The sequence below is a fragment of the Balaenoptera physalus genome, assembly GCF_965194825.1.
Source record: "Balaenoptera physalus genome assembly, chromosome: 1".
In the NCBI taxonomy this organism is placed as follows: domain Eukaryota; kingdom Metazoa; phylum Chordata; class Mammalia; order Artiodactyla; family Balaenopteridae; genus Balaenoptera; species Balaenoptera physalus.
In genome coordinates, this window is record NC_138882.1 from 137,352,008 (window position 1) to 137,360,313 (window position 8,306).

General features: G+C 39.8%; 1 protein-coding gene across 1 annotated transcript in view; it reads left to right on the top strand.

Annotated features, from left to right (window-relative positions):
• LOC309641384 (uncharacterized protein) overlaps positions 1-8,306 on the top strand; it is a 49,376-nt gene that overhangs the window by 18,491 nt on the left and 22,579 nt on the right. The window lies entirely within an intron of this gene.

Consider the following 8,306-nt stretch of genomic DNA (forward strand, 5'->3'; position numbering starts at 1 on the left):
GTAGATAACCTCACCTGAGGACAGGTGGCCCTCTGCCATCTCCTGAAGATTCCAGTCCCTTGGGTCACAGCCTTGTGCCTGAGGAACCCAGGCAATGCCAGCTTCCTAGGGCTGCCTCACTCAGGACTCAAGACTTTCACTCCTTTGCCTCCTAGGCATTTGTGACTGCAGAATTCTCCACTGCCAGGACACTGGGCCAGGGTGCAAACCAGTGGGGTTCCCAGGTCTGATCCTAACTCAGCAGCTCACATCTTCCTTTGCTGAGACCTACATGCTAAAGACAAAAGGACTGAGTCATCTGCAAATGCCACAATTGGGTTTGTTATTAATAAGGGGAGAGGGTTACTCATTACCATTTGTGAGAAACGTCTGGAATGCCACCTCAAGCATGGAGACCAATTTAATCCACTCATTCCAACCACCCAGATTTTCATTTTGAAAAGCTGACTTCTGCTACAGTTCTGCTCCCAATTCAGAAACTTCTCCCACATAGTAGGTGCGCAAGAAATATTGTTTCAGCTCATGGAGAAAATGTCATTTGGGTCTTAACTTGAATGAAGACATTTACCTTGTCTGGGTAGAGATTTATGCTTTGCAGGATGGCTAGTCTCTTAGGCTACCCATTCAGAAAGAATACCCCTAAGGAAGTTGTACCTGGCAGGCAGTAGGCATTTATAAAAGTTTTGCTTCACAATGGTAGATCTGGAGGTAAAGAGAGGACAAAAGGGAACATGTGTATATGTATTACTTGTGCAATTGAAAATTTTTATACATAGAAGAAGACTAAAGCAAATATGACAAAATGCTAGCATAAATTAACTTTTCATGTGTGGGAATACGTATTACATCTGTTCCCTTCTATATTCTATTTCTATATATTCTATATTTTTCAAAATTCTCTAAGTTAAAAAAAGTACGTTGCCTGGATTTGGCCATCTAGAGGATGTGGATTAAAGGGCACAAAGGTGGGAGTGGCTTCTGCTGCCTCTTTTTATAAATATAGGCTGGGTCTTGTATCCCTCATACAACTTAAGTGTCAGGTATTACAATACTCATTTTACAAATAAAAAAAAAGAGAGAGAGGTTAGTTAATTAGCGCAGATCACACAGCTATAAATGGTTGAACTCTGCTTCAAACCAAGCAGCCTGCCTCAGAGCCCTGCTCTTAAACCACTATCATGATGAACTGGAACACCTGAAATCGCCGTCATAGCATAGAACACCAAGAGCAGTCCTGTCTCCTGTCTTCTTCCTGGAATAAAAACCTGAGCTAGAGAACTTTATGTTCTCTCTAAGGCAGTGTTTCTCAATCTTTTTTTCCCCCTAATCACCCCCTCCCCATGAACTTTTAATACCACAGGTATACCGTATATCTATTTATGTACTGGGAAGGGCCACCAACCATTGTAGTATCTGATCTGGTTTTTCTCACCCTCTATAACCAATTTTCACCTGCTTGCCAATAATACTGTCCTCTGTTAAGAATGCATGCCCTAAGGAAAGTCTGTAAGACCTTTTGTACTGTCATTGTTTATCCACATATTACAAAACTATGGTATGAAACAAAAGCCTCCATGTAGGCTGACTTCACAGGAAATGCAGTAATGGAAGAATTTTGGTTCTTTCTCGCCAGCTTCTGAGGTTGTGTGTTTGAGGGGTGGCTGCCGGTGTGTTTTGAGAGAACGGGGAATGAGTAACAGCAAAGTAACTGCCTCCAAGCTGGAGATTCCAGTTGTCCCTATTATATACAGAGTCAGTTTTCAATTACGTGTGCTAATGAGGTCCAGCAAGAGGATGGGTAATTGAAATCCACAAAGAATTCCCAAATCTCATTTAGAAAACTATTTCAAGCTCCTTCTTGAGCCTGTGAACATGTAAGAACCAGACTAGGATAACTATTGTTTCCAGCCTCAGATGGAGTGGGAATAACAATCATGCCATGTTCACCTTGTATTCATCCAGGGGAGCCTTCTCTTGACCAGGTAAACTTTGTGAGTTCTGTTCACTGAGGTATCTTACTTAAGCCCTCAGGGTCCATATGTGGTAGGTATCATCTTTCTATTTTAAAGAAATGAAACTGACTTGCTCCAAGTGCTGTCAGTAGGAAATGGCAGAATCCAGGTGCAAACTCAGGTATTTCTAATTCCAAGTAAGTTCCTTTGTAGTATCATCAAAGCCTTATGCAAAAGCTAGAAAGACCTGGAAAATGTTCAGTTCAGGTGAATTCAGTGCATTTTGAATTGTTAATCAATTCAAATGTTAATTGTTTGAGCTTTAAAGTTAGACAAACTGGCTTTATTTCTTTCTAATTACGTGTCCATAAGCAAGTTTCTTAACTACTCTTGTGTTTCCATCAACATTCCAGTCAGTAAAACTGTGTTGTAGGGAAGATTAAATAAGACAGTGTTTTCAAGCACCTAGTACATCATCTGAATCAAAACACCCTGTTTCCTGTCCCATCCATCAGTTTAGTCCTCATGTCACTTATTTGGCTTTTGTCCTACACTTCCCTGCATTGTTACATGTCACTTTACAGTATGTCTGGCCTTTTGTGCTGTTCTCATAAAGGTTGTTCTCAAATTTCCATATTTATATCTTTTCAGTGTATGAAATTGTATACATTGCACATTGATACTCCTAAAAATGACTGTTCTGAGCTAATTTTAGACTTCTTTACATCACCCAGTGAGCAAGAATTTGAACTTTCAAATGGAGGCGCCTCCAGGATGGCAACAATTTTTGTTTGTTCTGTTATATGAACAGTTTATTGCATTTGCCCTTCTAATTTTAGAATGGGTGAAAAACGGTGATGAATAAAATTGTGAGATGATAGAAGATATCCCCTAAGTGGCAGATCTATGGCTTCAAATGGATGTTTATTGAACTTCAGCCTATATCTGTGTTCAGTTGTGAGGGTAAGAATAAAATGAAAGGTCGTCCATGAAACATCGAGGTCTATCTTCTCAGACTGCCTCAGAGGAGAGGAGTAGGGGATATGAAGAAATCTTTAGATTATGAATTGTGAATCTATGTAAAAATTATTGCTATAATTTGAATGCCCAGAGGAGTTCAAGGCTGAGAGAGATATTGCCAGAGGTAAAACTCACACAGATTCCTCCCTCAAGGAGAGAATGCCAGAGTTCAATTCCTTTTGACAAAAACTTCAAAAAGAAAAAAACAGAAGTTGCTACCATAAAGTCATCTTTATAAGCTCCTGCTCAATGTCCTGCACAATCTCATTTTGCAAATCCTTTTTCCCACAATGAAATGATGTGTTTTTTCTGTTTATAAGATGCCATTTTTAGAAAGTAAGTTCCTTACAGGCAGAAATATGTTTTGTTCACTGAAGAGCTCCAAGCATCCAGATCAGTACCTGGCATGGAATAATCACTTAATTATTATTTACTGAATTTAATTCAAGTAAAGTCAAGTTGGAATAAGATATTACTTTATAAAATTATTTGCTATATTCAGTTTTCTCTGTGTTAAACAATCATGTGTGCCTGGCGTAACCCAGGAGTTTAAGGAAAGCTAAAATGGAGAATACAGTTAGGATTTTATTATTTTAGCTCTTTCAGATCCAGAAAAGTTAAGCACCAGGTTAGGTTCTGTCTTGCATGAAAGGTGTAATATTGATCAAGTCACTAAACTTCTCTGAACCTGATTTAAGATAGACAAATAATGACATATTTATGTAGCAAACTATTTGTTTATCTATGTATCCGCCTCACAGAATTAGGACACCTTCTAAGAATACATACAATGGACCAAAACAAAGTAGATAAACTGAATAAAGAAATGTATAAATACATGTGTAAGTTTCAAATAAACTATAGGCTAAAGGAGAAGATATGACAAAGAATAAAGCTTTGTTTTTTTTCAGTTTTAAGTTAAGAAATGGTACCAGCCTTGCAGATTGATGTATTGAATGATTTTATGTGATATTAACTTGTAAGGTTAACACATCTTAGGTCTTTTAGTTGTAATAGTTGTTGTAATTGTAATCTTAAAGATGAGTAGGGTAACTTCATGTTTCCTACCTTCATACCATTTGTGGCATTAATCTCCCCTCTACACTGTGATCTTTGTGACAGCTGTGGATGCTCAGTGGATATTACTGAGGGTGACACAGAATGTGTGGTAGATTATATGCAAAGATGGCCACTAGCAACACCTCCTATTCTTATATGTCTGCTGGACCTCTCGTCTAGAAGTGCAGTTTATTTTCCTTTCTCTTAAATCTGGGGTGACCTTGTGACTTGCTTTGTCCAAAAGAATGGAACGGAAGTAATATTGCACCAAGCTTTGTGAAGTGTTGAAACTTGTATTTTCACTCTCTTGGGAGCCCTCTGAGACACCATATAAAGGAGTCCATCTACCCTGCTAGACAGAGAGGCCATAAGGAGAGAAACAAGCCCAGTCATTCCCGGCCATTCTAGCCACCCGCTCGAGCTGGAGCTCCAGTCATGTGCGTGAAGCCATCTGAGATCCTCCAATCCAGGGGAGCCACCCAGCCAAGACCACATGGGGCAGAGAAGAGCTGTCCACCCGAACCCTGGCCAATTTGGAGAATTGTGGGCAAAAATGTGGCTCTTGTTGGAAGCCACTCACTTTTGGGGTGGCTCTTTATGCAGCAATAGATCAACAGCATGGTTTTCCCTGGGCAGAACCCCAGCCTCAGAAGTGCCCTATCCAATAGTAGTTTGTTTTGTTTGTTTCACCTGTTATCTCCCATCCTGAGCAACTTCCTCTTTATTTCTTCAATTACCACTCCATTAGCTGATCTATCCACTGTCCATGGATTTTCAAGAAAGATCAGTGATGTTGTGAAAAGGGCCTTGACCTTTGATTGGTACCCCAGAGAAGACTATCAGGTGTGAGGACTAAGTGAAGATATTTAAATATTTAAAACTCAGAGTTGTTTAACAATACAGAAATGGAAATCTGGACCTTCTATAGACCAAATACCAGAAACTGGATGTCACAGTGGCTTGTTTGCGTAAGGCAAAAAGGAAGGAAAATGACATTAGTCAGTCCCAGTGGACCGCAATAAGATATTGGTATCGCACAGGAAATGCAACCTCACTTCCCTTATAAAGTGAAAAAGAAGCGTAACACACACACAAACATGCCCTTTTTATTTTCAGTTTTAATGTATTGCACAATCAATATTTTAATGACAAGGAAAAGAATAAAATAAGCCACAGTCTTACCACCAAATGCAACTATTTTCATTTTGCCAAGTTCTTTTCCAGTCATCTTCCATGTGCGTTAACTGTAAGCCCTTATTTTTAGCTGGTTAATTATCCAGCTTCTCTTGCACAAGAATAAAGACCAATAGGAACCGAAAACAGTGAGAGAGGCAGGGAAGGAAAATAAGGGAACTGTACCCTCTGTCTCCATGGAGGCTTGGAGAGAAGGTGTTAACAGTTAATTTATTTCTTTATTTATTCAGTCAATGAACATTATTGGAAGTATTTTAAGTACTTTGCATTTTTTAACATTCTTCAGCTGTGTAACTACTTGTTCATTGGTCTTCTGCCCAATTAGCCTGTGAGTTATACATGGCAAGATCTGTTTTATCTTATTCACAACTATTTTTCTAGCATTTAATATAATGCCTAGCACTTTGAAGATATTAAGTAAATATTAGTTGGATTGAAGCACAGGAATGGCAAGTCTAGAGAATATATTTACCAAACCAGAGATGGAAGGAAAGAAGTAAGGAGGAATGGTGGTTGTTAAATAGTAGGTAAGAGTCTATATGTTAAAAGGAAAACATGCATGCCCTAATGTACTTTAAAATAAATGTGGTCTATTTGATTAATGCTGCTAGTTAGGATTTGGGTCTTCTGGGAAAAAAAAGACGAAACCATCTCCGGAGACATTGTGTATTCAGTTCATTTAATATTTATATGGAGCTTCTTAACTCAGCATCCTCAAGGAGACCGAAAATGATCATTGGAATGTGCAGTGATACTCAGGAGGATGGGGTAAGAGCACTCCCCACTCTCCCAGTGCCAGATAAATCAACATAGATTGAGTTAAATTTAGGTACTTTCCTGAAGGGCGGAGGAAGTACTATAGAATATTCAGAAAGGCAATATCCTTTCTCATCTCTTTCTCCACAAGACTCTAGCAGAGGTTTAAAAAGTAGGTTTGCTATTACGAGGAATTAAAAAATATAAGTTAGAGTAGAGGTCAAAAAAAGACCCCAAAATTCAGTGGCTTTAAAGAAGATACAATTTGATGTGCTCTCTCATAGTAGTCTACAGGTGGGCAGACCAGGCCAGTAGACAGATTTGCTCAACAAAATAACTGACATTTAGATTTTTTTTTCCATGGATGTTGATCTGTCATCCGCTACTGAGGCAGTACTTCTCAAATGTTAATGTGCATTCAAACCACCTGAGGATCTTGCTAAGATGCAGATTCTGGTTCAGTGGGACTAGGATGGGGCCCAAGATTATGCATTTCTAAAAGGCACCCAGGTGATGCTGATGTTGCCAGCCCAAAGACCACACTAGGGGTAGCAAGGCCCTAGGGCGGCACGGTCATTATCTGCATTGTCAAAGCTGGGTGGCTGGCATATTTTGATTCCAGTTTTCAGGAAAGGGAAAGAGAACAAGTCCAGGGCAAAAAGTTTCCTTAAAGTGAACAGTGTAGAAACTATATGCATACCATCTGCTTATATTCAAAATCAGTCTTAGTACGATGGCCATGCTGGGGTTCCAGGGGGCTGGCAAATGTGCTTAGTCTCTAGTTGGCAGCCATGTTGCCAGCAAAAAATGTGGAGTGGAGGAGGAAAGCACTATTACCCTAGGAAAAGAGAGAGTGGCTGTTGGGGAACTGTTATCAGTCTACACACAAAAACAAAGGAGGCAGGAACGTGTAATGAAGCAATAGAGATGAACTGGAACACCAAGAAATAGGATGTATGAGCTAAATATTACCCTGAAACCTATGAAGACAGCTTTAGCAAAAAGCTATTGGATCAGAAGTATATTGGCACTGACAGAATCCCATTTTAAGTTTTCAACCCCTGGCATGCTTTGCTTGCATGTCCTCTGTGACTTATTCTTAGGGGGTGCTGACAATATGATAGGTAACTGGGAATGACTCAGAGACTATTTTATTTTATTTTTGGCTGCAGTGGGTCTTAGTTGCTGCGCACGGGCTTTCTCTAGTTGTGGCGAGCAGGGGCTGCTCTTCGTTGCGACGCATGGGCTTCTCATTGAGGTGGCTTCTTTTGCTGCGGAGCCCAGGCTCTAGGCGCGCAGGCTTCAGTAGTTGCAGCACGCGGGCTCAGTAGTTGTGGCTCGTGGGCTCTAGAGCGCAGGCTCAGCAGTTGTGGTGCACAGGCTTAGTTGCTCCGTGACCTGTGGGATCTTCCCTGACCAGGGCTCGAACCCATGTCCCGTGCATTGGCAGGCAGATTCTTAACCACTGTGCCACCAGGAAAGTCCCCAGAGACTATTTCAGAGACACTGAGTAGACACTGACATCTGCCTATGGTTTGAGAAAATAAATGTAAACAGAAATCAAGAACATAGCTAAGATGTCATTAAAGACATTAGGCTAAATATTAAGAAAATCCAAGCATAAATTAGGAACTTCTGGACATAGTTAACATGACTTTTTATCCCTGTGACCATCAGTTTACCCGGAACGTATTTTGAAATTTGCTTCTGACAGCATCAGAAACAAAATCCATTGCCTAGCCCTTTGATATGATACATTTTCTCAGAACATTCAGTTGCATAATAAATTTGAGAAGCTTCCAGCAAAGAAAATTACATAACCTTTTCTGATAGTCCCACCTCATTTCAACATTTAATTATCCTCTGTCTTACATAAGATCTTGTTTGGATCTAACGTCGTTAGAGTGACCATGTTGGAACACTTCTGAAATTGAAATGGGCATTGTTAACAATTATGCCAGAACAATAGGTATAAGCCAGGACTGTCCTGGGTAACCCAAGGGATATATATTCTTTCTCTCTCTCTCTCTCTATATATATAAATAATTATATAGTATATAGAAATATATTATTTCTTCAGTAGAAGTAGGGAACATTGACTGTATTAATAAGGTTCTTTAAGATTGTAATGAATAGTCAGTTGCAGATTGTCTTTGGTAATGAGAATTTGTTCCAATAAAAATAACAAGAAGGTGTGGCTGGGGAGCTGTGCAATCAGTCACTGTTGACTCTAATCCTGTACTTTCAAGAATGGGATGTTCAACATCATTCAGGACATAGTCTGGGTTCCACTGTCTCTTCCTCTTTGTGTGCCTTTGTTGGGCA